General features: G+C 40.8%; 1 protein-coding gene across 1 annotated transcript in view; it reads right to left on the reverse strand.

Annotated features, from left to right (window-relative positions):
- LOC145999371 (GTP-binding protein Di-Ras2) overlaps nucleotides 1–21,792 on the reverse strand; it is a 462,071-nt gene that overhangs the window by 186,408 nt on the left and 253,871 nt on the right. Inside the window, exon 2 of the mRNA XM_083136315.1 lies at nucleotides 7,787–8,037. The gene's annotated coding sequence lies outside the window, so the exon portion shown is untranslated. The remainder of the gene's footprint in view (nucleotides 1–7,786; nucleotides 8,038–21,792) is intronic.

Below are 21,792 nucleotides of genomic sequence, written 5' to 3' on the forward strand. Positions count from 1 at the left end.
GTTTCACCTATGTACACACTCTGACATTATTTACACTTCACTGCAATGAACATTAAGTTGACTGTGGAAGAAATTAATTGAAATCACAAACCATAAATTCAAAATCATCTTAAGTTTCTTAACGAATAAATCTTTTGTACTCACAGATTTAGTATCTTAAAGTAAAATTTACGGGGTGAAATGAAAAACCCTAACATGATTTTGTTTTCCATCTCACACATTTTTTGGCTATATGATTGAACGAAGTTACCATCTTCCTACATAAAAACATTTGTTCCTCTATGCTTATTTTCCAGTAGCTACTGAGCATGTGCACGTATAGCTTTAGGACAACAGTTATTGCTATGTGATTTTCTACCCATCCACGCGCGAAATGACGTCACACTCAAGTTCTCGCCTCGGTTCGTAAACTTGCTGGAAAGGAGATATGACTTTTTGTAAAGTCCGAAATCAAACGACTTTAAGAGTTCCTGCTGGAATGTCCTTGTTGGCGATGGACTGGCTACCAGGCTGGTTTTGCTAACTAGACCGTGCTCTGATTGCAACTTGCTTCTCTGCTCGATGCTGTTCTAACAACCAACCAGAGGAAGATTTGGTCATGTGAAGATGATCTGTGAATTTTGCGCGTTTTCGCTTTGTTGCTCGAGAAGAAAAAGTCACAGAAATAAATTGCAAAAGGTTTTTATTAATATTTAGGAACTTACAGAGCAATGAGATTTGTACACAATAGATGTGATAACCCGACAAAGAAAGACTTTATTATCACCAAGCTATTTGTGAATACATACCTTCATTATAAAAGCATATTAGGTACTTATTGATCATATTTTCTTTTTCTTCTTAAATTGTAAGGGAAAAATAAGAGCAATAGCATTTCTCCTAAGATGTTCTTCCTCAAGTCCCTCGTAGCCGACATCTTTTTAGCTTGTCTCATCTGCTCAATGCCTTATGGGAACAAAAGTCTACCAACAAGTACGATAACGAGTACCGTGTGAGGCGAAAACTAGCAGGCGAGAAAGTACCACACCACTAGTTCAAGTACAAAGAGCAAAGGTGGGATCGTGTAATACAGCCTTAATATTGAACATTCATTCACAGAATTCATTTTATAGATTTGAAGCCTCGGGGGGCGGCATTAAACCCCTGCTGTTCACTGATGCAAGTAGTGGAGTCGCCTCTTTAAAATGACAAAATGACGCTTTGCAGCTTACATGAACATTGCTGCACTCTTGCGGACGTTTTCTAAACAACAGCTCTAAGCGCCATATAAATATGAGCGATGTACTCTATTTTGTTCTTAAACTCCGTACCAGCTAACTGTAGACCAGGAGAACGAGAACAAGTCTCTGCGCAAGTAGTGACGCGAGACGGCTCCACCAATGAACAGTGAGAGAAACGGGATTGTGTAATGGGCGACGGGAGTTACCCGATTTCCTGTAAGTGTTGCAAACTTTTCAAATAATACCGAATGGCAAACGAAACGTATTTTTGTCTCCAGGTCCGTACGATTGGTTTAAGAATTTCTTAGGGAAATATTAGGGATAAAACTGCAAGAGCAAATTTTGACAAGGCGTGCATTTAGCGTACGGACTAAGGTCTGGACCGTACGGTTGGCAACACTGCGCTTTCACCACTCCATTTTCCTCCTCCTCCTCTGCCGATATGCGCGACCCTGCTCTACAGTTAGCTGGGACAGGGTATAGATTTTTAAAGTTTTAATTTGTCTCGGCCTCGAATATAAATTGACTATTACATATTCTACAAGCTTCGTATTATATTTATGCAAACACATGCATGATGCAATGTGAAAAATTGTGGGACATAAATAAATAATTTTGCATTTGTCAATATTTGCAGGTTCAGCAGCCCAGAACAAACAGAAGTTATATCGCTGGATTTATGCAAATATTAATTTGCTACTATGTTAATATCAAAGTCGCAACCCACAACATTAATCTAATCTAAATATATATAAAAATGGATGTATGTGTGTTTGTTCAGGAATAACTCTCGAACGCCTGGAGCGATTTCAACCAAACTTGGTACACGTATCACTTGCAATCTGGAAAGAAATACTGTGGGGGTAAGACACCCCTGGCACCCCTAGGGGTGGGATGGGAAGGGGTGACATGTAAAAATAATCGAGAACCACCGATATTAACTTCCACATAAACAAACATCCATGACTCTATGCAATCCGCACAACGATAGTGTTTCTCGGGTTGTCTAACATTCAGGCTGTGTTGCGAATGGAATCTATAGTTTTCGTGACACTCCCAATGCGGTTGAACTTCAAGTTCATCGGCATGGGGGGGGGGTGAGAGGGGGTGATAAAATGCCACAAATGACCTAGATTAGTGTCGAATCCATAGTTTTCGGAGTCGCTAAGCTAATTGGTCATATTTAAAATTAGTTGAATTTTACACTATAGTTACATATCATTATTTTCCTGTCTAATACAAGATTGCTAATAAATTCCCGGGCAACGCCGGCCAATCAGCTAGTAACTATATCATGAAAATTTAAGATTCCCCGCCCCCTCTTTGTACAGTTACGTGCAATGAAAATGTAAATCTTAAGATTCTCTTCTCCCTGTTTGTTGTTATGTGTGTTGCCTAACTCAGCGGAGCTGAACGAACTTCAATAGCAAATCTTCGATAGTACAGTAATAGTTCGGTCACAGCCGTAGAGTTATGCAACACAAATAGTGCATTGCAGTGATCCGAGGATCAGGATCTAGACATTCAATTTCTATTGCGTGTGACTGTACCCTAACAAGAAGCGGTGGTCACTCGATAGGTTGTCTGACTGCCGCGCACGACTCGTGGCCAATCCCAGGTGAGAATATTCCCGGAAATGACATTGGAAATGAGGATCATGGTGCTGATCACATAACCTCCACAATAGTCAAGAATGTGTGGAGCTTTACCCCTAGGCTCGCAATGCCTTCTGTACAGTTCAATGTACATGTTCCGGTAAAGCTAATGTTACCATGTACACCCGTGCCATAGTGGGATGTGGAAGTAGATTCACACATTCTCGTTTTCGGCCAATTTTTGGAGATGATGTGCTCAGCACTACGCTTCGGCCACCTTTCCCCAGCAGCGATGCTCCCGGGTACCCATTTACTTGAGGCTGGGTGAATCCGAGAGACTATTTATGCAGTAGCCTCGCCGATGGCCCGGTGAGAGCGTCGTCGCCTTGTAATGAAGGAGTCCCTGGTTCGATACCCGGTGGAGGCACATCGTGGTTCGGATCCCACTTTAAACTGTAGGTCCAGTCCCCATTACCCTTACTTTGTATAAAGTGAACTTAAAACACCAACTTAATCAATCAACTATTCTTCCAGTGACAAGGCCCGGAAAATGCCGACAAAAGACTACCCACCCAGAAAAACCCGTAAGCGGCAGTTTCGCCTGTCATTCATTTTCTCTGTCTTCTTATATCATGTTTACTCATCTGTTATTCCATTCACAACAATCATTTCTTACCCGGAATTCGAACCCGGGACCTGCTAACCACTCCGCTACTACGGAGAACGACTTACTTTCTCTTAGCGTCGCTTTTCTGCCACTCCCGGCTAATCGCGACGATGAAAATGAGTGGTGATATGAAATTGATGCAAGGTCGCTCACTAAGAACACCCACGTCAAGGTCTAGCGTCGTAGCGCGCCGTGCTAACCACTCCGTCATGGAGCTCGGCATCTGGACCACCCAGCGTCTGCGAAAATGAATCTGAGTAACAAATAGAACAGCTTGGTAAGCACAGAATCGAAAATGTTTAGACTTCTTCATATTTCTAACAAGTTCTTTTGATGATAATTCAAGACCCATCCCACAGATAAAGAGATATATAAGCAGATATTCATTGAAGGCAGGGAGACAGCTGCACGGACCTCCCGCTGTGATCGGCCCCTCGCAAGAAGCTTCGGAATAATACGTTTGGAGGCGCTGAGAGGCACGACTCGAAATCATGCTTCCACCAAAAGACAAGAGATGGCATTGCTAACTTTCAACGCTCGGGTGCTAAGCCTGACGTCATCGAATTCCGATCTGTACGCATCCGCATGGCGACCATACCAGGCTACACAGATGCAAGGAAGATACCCACCGAAGACATTCCGTACCGAAACGGTATAAACACCGAGCCGATTCTCCGTGAAACCGTAAATTCACCAGCGAATATCCCTTGCGACAGGTAATACCGTTTTATGTTCAAGTTTACCCTAATCCTGTTGTTCCAAGCAAGGAAACTGCAGCTCCTTGAGTTTTATGGACTCTACTTTGAATGTTTTGGTTTGGGGGCAATAAAAAGTGAGAGATCTAGAAATTTCGGTTCGTTTTAGAACTTGGTAGTTAGCAGATCCGAAGCGGAGAGGTTTGCTGATAATATCTCCATGCAAGTTTGTTTTCTTGCTGAGTTGTGGAACAAAGGCTTGTAGAAAGTTTACAGTTATGGGCGACTTAAATTCCCTGCTGGTGCTATGTGGTCTGCTTCAACTGCTAATTGTGGAGTAATGACGCTAGGTAGTCGCAAGACGTTTTCTCATTATGACAAGGTTAAGGTCACGAGGGCTATAAAGTTGAGAAATGCCTAGTCGTAAAAACATACGTACCAAGGTGCTTCGATCATCTGCATATTAGTATTACTCCTTCTGTATTTTTATCGCTCTTCTTCCACTTTTGGCTAATCGCGACGATGAGGATGAGTGAATAATGAAAATTGATGAAGGGACACTCATAAAGAACACAAATTCCCAGGCCGGGATTCGAACCCAGGAACATAAGTGGCGAGTACGAAAGTTGATCACTTTATTATTTACTAGCTGATTTCCCGGCCTTGCCCAGGTATTTATTTATCCCAATCTTCTATTAGACAGGAATATAATGAATTCTAACTATAGTGTAAAATGAACTTGGGAGTTGAACGGCATTGGGAGTGTCACTATTCATCTTAGTGACCCAGACAACTATGGATTCCACACTAATATCGATCGTTTTCGATTCTTTTTACATGTCACCCCCCCTTCCCATCTCCAACCCTAGGGGTGTCTTACCCCACAGTATGTCTTTCCATATTGTAAGTGATATGTGTTGAAATTGCTCGAGGATAGTAATATCGCACCTTCTGGGTAGGCAACCAACTTCGCCGTGCTGTGTTGCAGGTCGCATAAGTTGCAGGATATGACACAAAAATGCCACGCAACAGAATGCTATATTATGTCCCTTTTCCATCCCAACCCCTAGGGGTGCCGGGGGTGTCTTACCCCCACAGTATTTCTTTCGAAATTGCAAGTGATACGTGTACCAAGTTTGGTTGAAATCGCTCCAGGCGTTCAAGAGTTATTACTGAACAAACACACATACATCCATTTTTATATATAAAAAAAAATAGATATTACTGCTGTACTCTATCACGGGGATCTCTGGAGCAATGCCGTGCATAACGGTAGAGAAGCGGAGGGCGTAGCGAGCGAACCAGTACACGTTGCTGCGAAGGCTGGTAAATGCAGTCGCTTTCCCCTGCACGCAATCCAATTCCCTCTCACTTGTTGATTGGTCGAGGCACCTCTCGAGTCACTACTTGCGCAGGGACTTGATTTCGTTTGCTTCCTCCAGAGATTCCAGGGACAGAGTATAGTTGATTTCATTTTTGTTATTTACAGTCGCTTTTCTGCCACTTTTGGCTAATCGGGACGATGAGGATTTCGTAATGATATGATGAAATTAATTAAGGGACACTCACAAAGAAGGCACATGACCAGGCAGGATTCCCTGGCGTCGTAGCGCGTTGTGTTAACCACTGCGCAACGGAGGTCACCTGTTGCCAATAATGATAGTATCGAATATTGTAATAATAATAACAATAATACAGTAAAATCTCGTTAATCCGGACCCCGATAAGCCGGACTTGGCTTAATCCGGACAGGAAAAAGGCAAAAAAAAGAAAAAAGCAGAATGCAAGGTTTTAAATGTGGCTAGAAGTCAACAAGAGAACTTCCCAAAGAGAAGGCAGTCAACCACTGAAGAAATTCTGTTTCTCGCAGACTTTGTACTGTACTGTATAGTGTATTTATGCCTATACCCTTTAAATACATCATAATAAACGTGTTTTGTTGCTATAAACGGAGTTTTAATGCACTTTCTACTGTTCTTTTAGGTTATTTCAGTTAATCCGGACTCATTAAACCGGTCAACTTATCCACCCCATTAGTTCGGATTAACGAGGTTTTACTGTATTAATAGCTCTTGTAGGATTCCCGTCACAATAATTTGGCCAGCCCAATCATAATAGTTAACAATTCGACAGTTTACCCGATTCAGCTACTATGCTATTGCGATCAATTCATCCTGCGCAACGCTTTGAAAAATATTCGCCATCATCACTAATTCTGTTTACTGGCAACCGACGTCGTACGTCATCACGTCAGCTGTTGCATACAGGCCAGTGTGCTACGTGTCAGTAACACGTTGGGCTCCCTTGCTTTAAGCTTCGACACATTCTACGCCGATCCATCCTCGAGTATGGACAGAGTAAGAATACCTATTACTGAGCGTCTGCGCCAAATGCGCATGCGCAAAGTGGGCAAGTCCATTTGTAAAATAGGGGTGACTGTGAATACTTGAAAATTTTCTTTGCTCCACTTCGAGAGGGAGAGGGTTTGTTACAATTTATGACAGACATCATAAGCACGACAATATCGACCGCATACCGAAATGCAGGACTGAAACGTACAGTATGCATGTTTCGAGCGTTTGAATTTGTCCACTCAAGTTGTACCAAAAGTACGTGTGTCGAGGTGGACTGAACACACAAAACTCTTATATGTTTGTGCGCCAAAAAAATGCCAAGTTATAAATTGTGAAGTTGTGAACAACCTCTACAGATACGTACTCTTCATTTTACCTCAATTATGACATTCGCACAACAAATTGAAGCTTCGATCTTTGCTCCTACAAAACCAAACACCTCAAGTCCACATCGCCAACTGCCATAAACAATTACAACACTCGCGGGAGCAGGATAGACATGCAACCTTACACCGGCTCCATTCCGAAAACTTTTTGAACGCACCTCGTATATCGTAAAAATAAAAGAGTGCCGAAAAGTAGCACATCGAACCTTGAATAAGCAGACAATAATATAGTGATAGTCTCAGATCGCACTACTTTCCCAGAGGTGGAATAACTGTGTTCATCCGCTCGTAGCAAGCAACTTTTTGAAAGCACATCATACATGGTAAAAATAGGACAGAAAAGTGTAAAAGCGAACCTTTAATAAGCATGCAATAAAGTAATTGCTAACTCAGCTCGCACTACTTTCTCCTAAGGTGTAAAAACTGTGTTCATCCGCTCTTAACAAAACTTTTTGAACGCATCTCGCATATCGTAAAACAAATATGCAGAGAAGTGGCATAGCGAACCTTGAATAAAGAAGCAATAAAGTAGTGACTATCTCAGCTCGCACTACTTTCCCCAATGGCGGAATAACTGCGTTCATCCGCTCTTAAACCACTTTTTGAACGCACCTCGTATATCGTAAAAAAGAAATGTGCAGAAAAGTGGCACAGCGAATCTTCAATGAACAGACAATAAAGTAGTGACTGTCTCAGCTCGCAACTACTTTCCCCAGCGGCGGAATAACTGTGTTCATCCGCTCTTAACAAACTCGTCCTAATTTCGTCTCCCGGGACGACGGGAGCAAATGAAAAAGTAATCTGAGGGGAATGAGAAGGAAAGCAAATTTTGAGTGAAATTCAGTTGTCATTGATTTCATCCCACTTACCTTCCCGTCTATCTCCAAGTCCCCCTCCTCCTCTGTCGCTTGTTCTTCTAATTAATTAGATTCGCCAAGTCTCGCTTCCAAGTTCTGACAGCGACGGCTCTGGCATGCCAGCGAGCCTAGTCCGGGGCATCAGACTGTGCAGTAATCGCCGGTGAAAGCACCTTTCTCCTTTCTCCGGTTATTTATGCTTCTCAGCCCTTCACTATAGCAGGTGTTTTAGTCAGTTGGGATTTTCGTAGCTCAGCGGAATTCTAAAAGAAAGAAAAACATAAAACCTGTTAGAAAGACTATGAATTATACTAAAAGGTACTTAATACCTATCAATGTGTTACAGTATAATACATAGCCTCATGACAAACAACGAAAGATTGCAAATATGCAGTAACAATAACAATGTACAGTATTATACCTGGTGTATTGAAAATACTATGAATACAAGAGTAAAAGTTATAATTATTTTGCAAAATTATACAGGGTGTCCACATGAAAAATTCCCTAAATTAAAAAAATATTACAGCAGTATAGAGGATACCTAAACATTAATGCTTTTTTACTTTATGTGAATATACAGCCAGCGTTCCCTGCTCTACAAACTACCCAGCCAATTCAACAAGTTAACAGGCCAAATAGACATTTTTGAAAATCAGGCACGTTTCGCTGTTGTACAAAAAGGTGTAAGGCTCTTTATTGGATGTAATTTTTTATGTTGTTCTTTTTCTACTGTTATACATTTAACTGTAAAATGGCTAACCCTGTATTTGGAATTCTTTGTTAAATAAATGTATACCATAGTAAAAGTTATATTTATTCTGCAATATTATACAGGGTGCCCATATGATAAATTCCCAAAATTTAAAAAATGTTACAGTAGTATAAATAGACCATTTTTATTTTGTAATACTGTCAGGATATCTACATGATTTTGCTTCAAAATAAAACATTTAGGTTACTCATGAGAAAATTTATTTCTTTAGTTTACGATTTATACGTAGTATTTGGATGATACATACGAAATATATTTTTAAACGCCGCAACCGAATAGCGCACACTTTAGATCCAGAATTGCGCACAAATCTCACTGACCTGTTTTGCGCACAGATTTTGATCGAACGTTGCTACTTTGATAGCTTTAAAGTCTGCGCGCAAAACTGTTCTTTTGTTTAGACAAGAAGAGAGAGAGAGAGAGAAATTAGAAATAAAATAGTAAATCTCTTAAGGATTAAATAAAAGATATAATTTGACCAGTAAATGTAGCAAGTCAAGATACAATTTTCATACAAATTTTCATAATACAGTAAGTCACTATTGATGTTTTCAAAATACAATTTTCATACCAATTTACTCAAACTCAAATGTTAGGTTAGGTTAGGTTAGCAAAAACACGTCTAAGTCCACACACACACACACACAAACAAACACAACAGAAGTGAGAACGGTTTGAGAACATTTTACATCTGACAACATCGCCTCATTATTTTGTGCGCAATCCTGTACATTGTGGCAGCTTGTCAACGGCTTATCAGATACCACTGATAAAACCGGAAAAGTGTGCGCAATCCGGCTGTAGCCTTTTTAAAAACATAATTTAACTTTACAGCGCATGTTACAAGTGCCTCAAAGCAATGAAATGTCTTATAGTTATATACAGGATGTCCAAAATTTATAAGTTTATATCTATTTACAATATACATGACGTTTAGATAGACCACAATTGAGACTATATTTTATATTAAGTCTTATCAGAATACTGTAACGCTAAGAACATGTTACACACATAACACGCAGAAAGTCTTACCAATTAATACAGATATTCGAATTTTAACTACTTATATGATTGAATATCTTTAATTTTTATAGGATTAGTTATATATATTTCTTAAAGCGAGAAAGAGATATATCAGTATCAGAACATGTCTACAAGCAGAGAACGTTCAAAACAAGCCACGATTTACAGAGAAGGAACAAAATATTAGTTTTATAATTATCTGTCACAAACTTCCATCTCGAGCAAAAGAACCAAACGTTACAATTCCTTCCCCCCTTTCAATTTCCAAGAATTCTGCTTTCCTGGAAATTTTGTAAAATAACACAACGTAATTAAGGTTGAAACAAAAGCAAAAAAGCAATGATTAAAACTCTTTTGTCCTCATTCCATCGTATTAAATTGCTTTCACTCTGGTGTTAATTAAATTTTGATTGGACGAAGCTACAAAAACACAAGCCGCTATTATGGTAAACAAATACGACAAAAACAGTTGCAACTCAGGTGCAAAACTACAGTATTGTTTTCTGTTTCGTAAGCAATTTGCAAGTTTTTGACAATGGCAAAATTGACACACCTTTGGATGATGTAAGAACAGGAAAATGCGAATAAATGACAAAAGAGCTACCACGGAATACTGATTTTGGTACATATTTACAATACCGGACCCTTCCGTAATTTTTATCCTACTTCTTATACTCACGAAATACGTAGTTCCGATGAAGTATCCGAGGTTAACATGTGGGGGAGACGTGTTGAAATTGTTAATTGACGTGAAAAACTCAATATGCTGACCAAGGCAGAATTTAATTTCATTATAAAACATAAACTAAACGTAACGTTTCAACCTTCTAGCAAGGTCTTCGTCAGACTCTGCACCAAGTGCAAATGTAACAAGGTACAGAACAGGACGATATATATACACAAACATTACTCGCCTCCCGACTATTAGAAAGTTGTTCTGGAACATTCTAGCAGGTGGCTTTCCCTTGTTAACTGTACTTTCGCCTGAAAGTAAATGTGGTTTGACTCTTTATCTCACCTGCTAGAATGTTCCAGAACAACTTTCTAATAGTCGGGAGGCGAGTAATGTTTGTGTATATATATCGTCCTGTTCTGTACCTTGTTACATTTGCACTTGGTGCAGAGTCTGACGAAGACCTTGCTAGAAGGTTGAAACGTTACGTTTAGTTTATGTTTTATAATAAAATAAATTTCTGCCTTGGTCAGCATATTGAGTTTTTCATATCATGGAAACAAGGCTTAATGGTGTTCTAATTGACGTGTAGAAGTTATAAAATAAGCTTTTCAATAACCGCGATCGTTCTCCGTATACAAGCATGGAAACCATGTTTGTTCAAAGTAGCGTTCACTTGTTCAGTAATCTGCATGGTGTGAGGAAGATGGCGATTTTGAACGTAGGAAATGAAGTTATTTCTTTCGTAAGTTTCTTCTTAGCAATTTAGCATTCGTTCATATTTCGCATAGTCAATAATTTAGAACACTTGATCACGATTGCGTAGTTAAAATTTGTCGCTCAAGTGCTACGAAACTGACATTTTTTTCACGGAGATCCACAAACCATTCACGCATAGCCCCACAAACCATTCACGGTAAGGTTAGGTTATGTTAGGTTAGGCAAACATAGTTTATATTTCGTTCTAAAACGTAAAATATTGAAATAACAATTGTTTTCGTGGAGAAATCCAGGGTTCCTGTTTCCATCACGGACCACTCAATTTCGCTTATTTTGCAATTTCTACACGTGACCCCCAAATTTTAACTTCAAATTCGTTGTTAGGAGGTCTCAATTACAAAATTCGGGGAGGGGTCCGGTATTGTAAATTCGCTCCAGTATTGCAAGAAAGAGTTTTAAAGATTTATTGATTCATTGATTTTAGTTTGCTTTTCTGCCACTTCTTGGCTAATCGCGTGGATGTGTACGATTGATGATACGATGAAGGGAGACTGAAAAAGAAAACCCAGACTCGGGCCGAGATTCGAACCCGGGACCTCTGGCGTCTTAGCGCGCTGTGCTAACCACTCCGCCACGAAGGCCGACTGGTTTCAAACTGCAGAACTACAAAGGAATTAGGGTAATAGGTTCGAGTCCTGGTTTTAGAATTCCTTTGTCAAATGGCCACCTCGTTGTTCGAGAGCGTTTACGTTATTCACAGAACTCGAGTTCCAATCGCCGTCCTCCTTGACGGAGTGGTTATCACGCGTGCTACGGCGACAGGGGTCCCGGGTTCGAATCTCGGAATGGCATGGGTGTTCTTCGCGAGTGTCCCTTCATTAATTTCGTTATATCACCACTTCACGATTATCCAAAAGTGGCCGAAAGGTGAAGTAAAAATAAACTAAACCAACCACACAATCGATCAATTCTGTCCTGACCTGCGTTCCTTTATGAGTCTCCCTTCATTAGTTTCATCTAATCATTATTCATCTTCGCAGCGTTTGACCTAAAATGTTGGCAATAAAAAAAATAGTTCAATTTTCCGCCACCAGGTTGAAATGTGGCGCTGTAATAATGAAATACATTTGTTACTGGCTGGAAGTTGCGAGAAAATAATCTCTCGTTTATTGCAAGATTGCAAGGTAAAGGCAAATCCATAACCAATTGGAGCAGTTTACGTCATTATTACAACCCATCATGGAAGTACAGCGCCACATTTCAACCTGGTGGCGAAAAATTGAACAATTTTTTTATCGTCATTCTCTTCCTCATGGTCTGCATAGTGGATTCCCCAAATTTCAGATTTCTACGATCCCTCAAACAAGCTACAGAGGGCTCTGAGTTGGGTAACTTTAATTCTGGCCACCCGGAATATGCACACAAAATTTTATAATGGCATTTCTGAAGGTAAAATATCAACAAGAAATTTACACAAATTTGCAACAAATTCCTTGCATTGTTTCTGAAGGTAAAGTATTAGGAAAAGTACACATACGGTGTAAGTCTCCATCAGGGACAGTCACCAGCAATAGAAACGGGACACCTATATCCTGAAATATTAGTTTCCCTGAAAGGCGGTATGTGTGTTCCCTAACTTTACGGCGTTGGTGGAAGTTGAAAATTTGCTGTTAATATCCACTTATCACAGTAATTTTTAGGCAACACGCGTAAAGCCTTACAGGAAAGCTAGTATTTAAGGGGATCTAAGTTCTCCATCTTTATTGCCGGTGACCGTACACAGTATCCACTCCTGAAGAACATTCCCCCCCTTAAATGATCCAATAACACTATTCTTCCGTTGATTGTCATTTCAGCGTTTTTTTATCCATTGGTTCAGATCTGGTTCCGTTTATTCTTCGTTCTCCATCCTCATGCACTTTTGTACATTTTTCCCAAGTGCTTGCACACGAAAAGCCTGTCTGCTTTCATGGTCTGGGCGGAACGAATAAACAGGAGTCTCCAGGAGCAACGTGGAAAGGGTGAAGGGGGTGGGGGTTCGTCGTCGGGGTCGAAATGGGTGAACCAGGTGTCGAAAGACCCGTTTTGCAAACTTGCCATCTGGAACTGACGTCCCTGAGTTCGCTGTTTTGAAGCTTTTATGAGGGTTCCAACTTGCATTTTTGTTTTAATCTCTCTCTCTCTCACACACCTAATTTTTCTCTTTCTCCACACATCCACATGTTTCTCGCTTTCCCTTTCGCCAATCTCCGTGTCAGAGTGCTTAGCATAGTAAAGTAAGCAAGCAATTACCATGTATTCATTTAAACGTCTTGTAAAATTAATTAGAATTAAAATATTAATTATACGAAGCAATAAAACTTGCAGTTAAATACTATCGAACAATATCACCTTGGGCAAAAATACTGTACAGAGACGTTTTACCGCTAAGTAAGGCGAGTGTAAAGTACAGTGGGATCCATAAGTATTACCGTGTAAATTGTCCATTACCATGTTCGTGCACTATACAAGGGGGGTATAAAAAAGTTCGTGCAATCTCCTGGAAGGAAACATACTAGAAAACCCCTCGGATATGTGTATTGTACAATGGTTCTTCTAGGTTAAGCACACAATTTTTTGTCTGCTTTGGATGTTTATTGCTGTCCCTTTTTAACAGGTGAATAAAGGAAGGTGTGATGATTGACAAAATTGAGGAACGGAGCGTCGTCAAATTCCTGCATCTCCAGGGGAAAGCAGTGAAGCAAATTCACGATTAGATGAAAGCAGTGTAATGGGAGGAAAGCTCATCCTATGAGATGGTTTTCAAGTTCAAACGGCAGTTCCAAACCGGTCACGTGGTAATTCCCGATGCCCCTAGGACAGGGAGACTGTCCTTCGCAAATGATGCCACATTGATGGAGAAAGTGGAGAAGATAATAACGGAAGACAGGAGGATCACCATTAAAAGTGTGATGTCTGTAATCGGTGTTAGTTATAGGTCCGTCTGGAATATCATCCATCACCAGCAGCACCTTCATCAAGGGTCGGCACGGTGGATGCAACGAATGCTCACCCCTTTCCAGAAGAGGAGTAGAGATGTTAGGCCGCTGTGAGCTGGATGAAGAGGATTTTTTCAGCAGACTGGTTACAATGGACGAAAGCTGGATTTGACTTTATGACCCAGAAACAAAGGAGATGAGTAAGCAGTGGAAACACAGCTCCTCACCGCCCCGCAAAAGGCAAGAGTGCAAGTCAGCCGCTAAGGTGATGCTGTCCGTTTTCTGGGACTGTGAGGGAGTCATCCTGACGGACTACCTGCCACAGGCTCACACAATCACAAGTGACTATTATTGTGATCTCCTAGCTCTGTTACGCCAAAAATTGAAGGTGAAAAGGCGAGGGAAGCTCACAAAAGGAGTGCTGCTATTGGCAGACAACGCACCAGCCCATTCTGCCCATGCATCCATTTCGAAAACAGTTCAATTAGGATACGAAATTTTGCCCCACCCTCCACATTCCCCAGACCTGGCACCGAGTGACTTCTTCCTCTTTCCGGAAATGAAGCGTCCACTCAAATGACGTCACTTTGACACGAGGGATGAAGTCATTTCTGAGATTGAACGGTGGATTCAGGCCCAAAATGCAGTGTTCTATAAAAACGACTTACGCAAGGTGAAAGACCTCTGGCAGAAACGTGTCACCAAGCATGGCAACTATGTGGAGAATACCCCCTATACGCCTTCATGGCGTGGTGCTATGCACAGGGGAGCACTTTACCTTTTTTACCTTTTTACCAAAGTTGTTTCCTTCCAGGTGATTGCACGAACGTTTTGATACCCCCTCGTATTTGACCCAATAAGAGCTTCAAGAATTAAAAGAAAACTCAAAACAGGCTGTTGACAACTTCTGCACCAGCATACATAAAAATCCATTGTTTAAAAACACATAGGATGTAAGAGAAAAGTTAATGATAACAGCCATGGACAATTTGCAAGGTAATACTCATGGATCCCACTGTACATGATTATCATACAATATATTCCGCATTTTCTAAAATTGTCTTTCTTTTTTTGAAGTCTCGTCACATTGAGATAAGGGAATAGAGATATGAGAAAGAGAATAGAGATAAGAGATAATAGAGATAAGAGCGAAACCAAAATATGATCTCCAGAACCACGAAGAAACTGACGAACATAATACCAATATTTAATCTTGTAAAAAAAAAAAAGGTGTAGGCTTAGTGGTCAACCGTGTTCAGCAGACGAAGGGTTCAGAGCGAAATCCTTGTGGGAGGATTCGCACATGCGTGAAAAACACGTTACGTGCCGTGCGTGATCTAGGGAGGGGGGAATCTGGTTCCTCACGGTAGCTTTGATAACGCACAAGATTGCCGGATTTATCCCCATAACAACAACTGACAAATCGCAATCTCTCCATCCCATTTCGGTGTCCAATCTGCGAGGTTCTCCGACCGAACTAATGACAACGTCACAGTGACTGCAACCCGACAGAAAATGCCCAATCCTAGATAGAATTGTGACATCTATGGCAACACTGAGAGACATGTTGGATATTGTCTCCCTTGAGCGAATCAGAATCCTGGTACAGGTCTCGCCACAACGTTATTAAAGGTATGTTTGGTACAAATTTTGGTACTGACTTTGATGTTCCATGAGCGTTTCGGTACGGTAAGCAAATAATAGTAATAATAACTTGGTAGCTAAATTTGTAGTACTATACTCTGTCCCTTTATCTCTGGAGCAAGGCAGCGCATAGCGGCAGAGAAGGGGGGAAATCGAGTGGGCAGAGCCAAACAGTACACGCTGCTGTAACTGCAGTCCCTTTCCTCCCTCCACGCAATCCCGTTCCCTCTCACATGTTCATTGGTGGAGCCATCTCGCGTCACTACTTGCGTAGAGACTTGCTTTCGTTCGCTTGCTCCAGATTAATTCAATCAATTTAAGAGAGAGAGATATCATGATAGTGCTGGTATATTGAAACGCAATCTGTGGCTCAACTCGGAGAATCTTTAGAACAAATTATCAAAGGCATCCTGATAGAAAAAATCTCATGGCTTGGAAACGCAAGTTTTTGGAGACGGGAAGTATCCTATGAAAGAACATTCCCGGACAGAACAAGTTATCATGATTTTGAGCGTGTCCGAGAAGTTTTTGTTCTGGGAATATTTGAAATACATTGTTCACACTACGCAACTGTGAGACATGTAAACCGAAAACCAGTATAAGAAATACATTAGCTACTGTTGGAATGCTGGCAACTACTATCGCCTTGATATCCTCCGGACGACAAACGTACACATGTACAGGGTGCGCCATAAAAGATTATCCGAAAAGTAGAACCGTTACTTATGCGTTCGGTTACCTTCTTTTGGGCCATCCTGTACTACAATAGACATAAAACTTTTTTTTTAGTTTACTTATACATCCATACTATTAGATTCGTGGTTTATTTATTATTTCCTGTTTGATCCACGATTAAAACGTGTCACACCTTTTGTAGACACCCTATACTTTATGTACATCTGTAATAATAATTGTGTATTTATATTTATGTACGTAACTAATGTTTATCGTATTGTATTCCCTCCGAAATTGGAGAATTTTCCTATGTACAGAGTGATCAAAAAGTGGGGGTACCCATTTTATTTTTGAGTTTTATTTAATACACTTTTAGAGTGATTCAAACGTACGACTACACTGAAATGTCTTGTACAGTCACGAACAGTTCTGGGTTGTAACAACCCCACTGACTCTTAATGGGATCGTTACAACCCATAACTGTCCATGACTGTACTTTCCTGTTAGATAAGTTGTGCATGTTTAAAGTAAAGTAGAAAATATGAAACTAATAACTACTACTCTTAAATCTACAAATTAGCTATCCCTACTTCCCTATTTTCGCTGCTATAATAAATAAAACGCAACGATAAGATCCAACAAGCAGGCAGCAATTTTATCCCGCAGCTGGGTAAAACAAAAGCTCGCGAGTTGGAAACACTGTCGTTGTCAGTTAGCTATTTGGTCTAACAAGCCCAGCGGCAAAGAAAAACACTATTTGATCACCAGGCTAGCATGATTGCTGTTCCTGGGGGCGCAGCGCACGATAATTGTGTTTTCGCTGATGTCATTGATTGAAGGAGTCGACCATTTTCTTCCCCGTTTTAATCCGCCTCCCCTGCCCCTCCCCCCTGTGGTTCCGCCACGTTCGACGGCAATTTCCTAGCTTCGGCATAAAGGGCAATCGCTTCCTCTTGCCTAAGTCAACCTTTCTAACAGGAATCGACTTCCCAAGAAAAGCGCGAACCAGCATAAATTTGCGTAAAGAGACATTATTAATTCAGTTGTTTATTAGCAATATCCTTATTTTATAACCACAATCCACACACACACACAGACGTATACTATACCGAAAGTCCACAATAAAAGTTTCCCTACTCAGAGCCCGTTCGACTGCCTGTGAAAAAAAAATAAGTTCAAATTTTTACCACCAGGTGGAAATGTGGCGCTTAGAATTAAATTTCCATACTCAGAGCTTTCTAGAGTCCGTTAGAAGCATCGGATTGCTGTGAAACTTGGTATAGAGGCTATGGAGACCATGGGGAAACAAATGCTGACGAAAAATACTGCAACTTTTTACCGCCAGGTGGAAATGTGGCGCTTAAAATTAAATTTTCCAAATCAGAGCGCTATGGAGCCCGTTCGAAGCATCGGATTGCTGTGAAACTTGGTATAGAGGCTATGGAGACCTTGACGAAGCGAATGCTGACAAAAATTAGTGCAAATTTTCACCACTAGGTGGAAATGTGGCGCTCAAAGGTTACATCACGCTGTACTGTGACTCGTCTCATCTCGTCAGTAGCATCCAGGATTTTATCTTCGAAGATATATAACCTGGAACGTAATATATCCGACGCAGGGAAGATGGGCATTTTCCTCTCCCTCCCATGTTTATGTACAGTGGTATCCATGAGTATTACCGTACAAATTGTCCATGGCTGTTATCATTAACTTTTCTCTTACATCCTGTGTGTTTTTAAGCGATGGATTTTTATGTATGCTGGTGCAGAAGTTGTCAACAGCTTGTTTAGAGTTTTCTATGAATTCTTAAAGCTCTTATTGGGTCAAATAGAGTGCACGAACATGGTTATGGATGATTTGCACGGTAATACTTATGGATCACACTGTACCTGTTGTAGAGCTGCCACAGAGTTTTAAATTAGAAGTTATCCACACGCTGCGAATTCGAATGTCCGTTGTTTCCATCATGCCACTACGAGCTCCGGTTCATGCGTAACCATTCGTCGGATCACACCCAGCATTCCACCGTCGGGAAACAATGTTCCGGATCATCCACGCTGGAAGAGGGTGGAAACATTTCCGAAATGGGGGTCAGAAGGCTCGTGGGAATTGGTTGCAGCGGGTCACGCAGCTTCGCTTTTGTTTCTCCATGATCGATCTTCTCTTACACCCACTTTCGCCTGGCTACAGGACTCCCCGCGAGTCTTACAAACATGCAAGTTCGATTCGAACTTGCAGCTGAGGTTCATTGCAAGCTTAATATTGGAACTGAATCAGTTTCCTTGAGCATTTATGCCAGCTCTTGACAATCTTACATAATAAGTGATTGATTGGCTTGGTTTATCTTGCTACGCTTTTCTCCCACTTTGGCTAATCGCGAAGATGAGGATGAGTGATGATATGATTAAATTGATAAAGGGAAGACCGCATGGCCAGACCGGAATTCGAACCCGGAACCCTTGGGGTCGTAGCGCGAACTGATAACCAATCCTCTACGGAGGGTCGGAAATAATAATAATAATAATATCTTTATTCAGAGGGAGCAGCGGTGGACTAGTCGGCAGGGTGTCTTGACTGAAACGCCGGAGATCTTGGGTACCTCAAATCAATGGGTACCTGGGGGCAACCCTGGGTGTAAAGACGGCCGGAGCGTGGTGCTGATCACATCACCTCCAAAAATGACCTAGATCGAGAATGTGTGGGGCTCTACACACGTATATAATACTGATTGAAAGATTACATAGAAACCAAAACATGCTTGTTCACTTTTTGGACTTTCAATCAGCGTTTTTAAGTTTCAAAGTACTTACGTTTCGAAAACTGGTTCTTCATTGAAGCGTTGAAAACAACCTACTTGTTTAAGGATTAAATGACTGCCCTCTGGTGGACATTGCCACAATTACACCTCAAGAATAAGAAGCACACAAGATCTTTGCCAGTAACTCGATAGGCTTAATTGATTTATTGAGTTGGTGTTTTAAGTCCACTTTATGCATAGTAAGGCTAATCGGGACTGGCCCTACTGTTTAAAGTGGGATCCAAACCACTATATGCCTCCACCGGGTATGGAACCCGGGACCCCTTGATTAAAAGGCGACGACGGTACAATTGCGCCATCGGGAGGCCCAAGTTTCTCGATAGGCAGCAACACCGAAAGTTTTCTAAAAGAAACAGTATCAGTAATAACTGCATCAAACCCAGTCAATAATTTTGGAACGTCCTGTATGGTCCCTTAATTTAACCACCCGGCCAACGCCAAAGTGCGTGAGTTCGATCCCCGCCATAAAGACAAGAATTGCAAAATTACGTCACAGGAATCTATAGAGGAGTAAACTCTCAACACGCATCAAGGTGCATGAATCTTAATCTTAAACGTCAATTAGAATATCTACAGGGTAGGGTTCTTTGTAGACAACGAAACCAGAACGGATGCCTTCCAATGGAGACGTTTAAACGAATATAAACAAGGATAAATCAAAATTGAATATTTACATATTTCTCTATAATTCTAATCTACAGTCAAGTTTTATCTCAATATGTTGTCTATTATTTCTTTTCTTCAATTTGTATATTCTTCTATCTGGACTTCCTTCTTAATGGACAGATCTGGATCTGGACTTCTTTCTTAATAGATGGATCTGGACTTCCTTCTATTTCAGCTTTTTGACGATTTATGAATTCATATATCCTTTTTCAACTTTTTCCCTTAAGGTTTGGGAAATATACTAATCTCCTCCCTGCCGGCTGCGATTGGAACACGCCAAACACAAACTGGGTACAACAGAGTGTATACTTGGTGCCAAACGACTGACACGCGCATCCAAGTAGGTGCTACGGTTGAAACGCGCAACCAAAAGTGTTGTGGAGCGTCGACTGGAACGCGCCGCCACTGATGTAAACAAAATTCCCGCTATGGGAATGATAAATCAATCAGACAGATGCAAGATCTGTTCAAAGACACAAACTTGTATCAGTGCTTTGACTTCTTTAATTTTCATATTAACTTACATATGATCACTGATTTGATTTATCGAGTATATATATTAATTTATTTCTTTTATATTTATTTTTTATCTTCTTATAGTAGATTTTATTGTTTTTCATCTTTCAAATTTGCTTTGTTCTTATTTATAAGGTTATTCACATATATTATGCTAATTCTTAGTCTTACACGCCTGGTGCTGCCATCTCTATTCCTCTTTCGCAAACTATTTACATTACTTGGTCCTATTGGGTACGTAATAGATCAGCTCAAACAACCAAAAATTAATCGACCAATCACAAAGCTTCACGCAGATGCGATAAATCCTGGAAACAGGCAACTTGTATTAGGCAAATACCGGCTTCCGTGTTGGAAATTCCATTCAGCCCAGCGTGATAGCCGCTGGCCCGCCTTCGTTTGGCATTCCCTTTGCGAGCTCCTCTCTCCGAAAGTGAGACCCTTTGAAGAAGCCGGCCCTGGTCCTTTTCAATCCCAGATGCGCTCTCTCGATCCCGTCCCTGCGGGCACCGTTGAGAGATCTTCTGCTCCTTTGGTGGATGCTGCGAAGGGGCGTCCAATAACTCCGGAGATTATGAGAGCAGAGTCGAAACGCTTTGAAGATGAATGTGATGAGGACGAACCTCATCTCGCCACCATCCACACCCGACTTAACAAGGATCCTCACGGCCTAATGTGGGGAACGTACAATCACCGTCAAAAAAGACACATCTATATCCTGCAAGGCGTTGTGCGTGTTGTATAACTCCAATTGGATTGCAATAGCAAATTTTCAATAGCAACATCTACTACTGCTGTAGTGTTAGGGCAACACGCATAATACAGAAAGAATTGTCACGTGACGTTTATTTTTGACCATTGATGTGCCGTACAGTATAAGTTTACGTCTACATGCGTTGTCTACACGTAATCTACGCGTACATTACATTGGGTTGTAGTTTACATAGACAATCTAAAGTGCATTAAAATTAATTTTCAAGGCTTTCATGAACGGAAAGTGAGATTTTCAACTATATTGATTCCTAACGAACTGAAAAGAATCCAATTTACAATAACATTTATCTACTCTTCTATCAAGTATGGAAGAAGATAAATAGTATGCAAAAGAAACAACAGATGGCAGTCGTGAGGCAACATTAGTCTTTTTCCCATAAATACTAGAACATTTCCTATGTTAGGTTTCTTTCCTAGGTGAGAAATTGTTCGAATTTGTAAGGGAGCGTATGAAAGGTTCTCCTCACACATCAGAAACTGATACGCAGTATAATTTTGTTTTAATTCCACGGCACCCTTTGCTAAGTTATCACTTTTCGCCATATTGTTTACACAGATTACGTAATCAACGTGTGTAAAATAGACTACGTGTAGAATGTAGACTATCGTTGTTAACGCGTAAACGCACATCACTGCTTTTGACCTTGAAAATCTGAAAGCATTTCATCGCCATGTTTTTATTTTTATCCGAAGATAGGCTTGATAGATATCATTGGAAAGCTTGTTGAATTCGTAACGTTCCTCAAGGAAACTGGG

Source organism: Lepisma saccharinum, chromosome 15 (assembly GCF_977018435.1).
Source record: "Lepisma saccharinum chromosome 15, izLepSacc3.1, whole genome shotgun sequence".
Lineage (NCBI taxonomy): Eukaryota > Metazoa > Arthropoda > Insecta > Zygentoma > Lepismatidae > Lepisma > Lepisma saccharinum.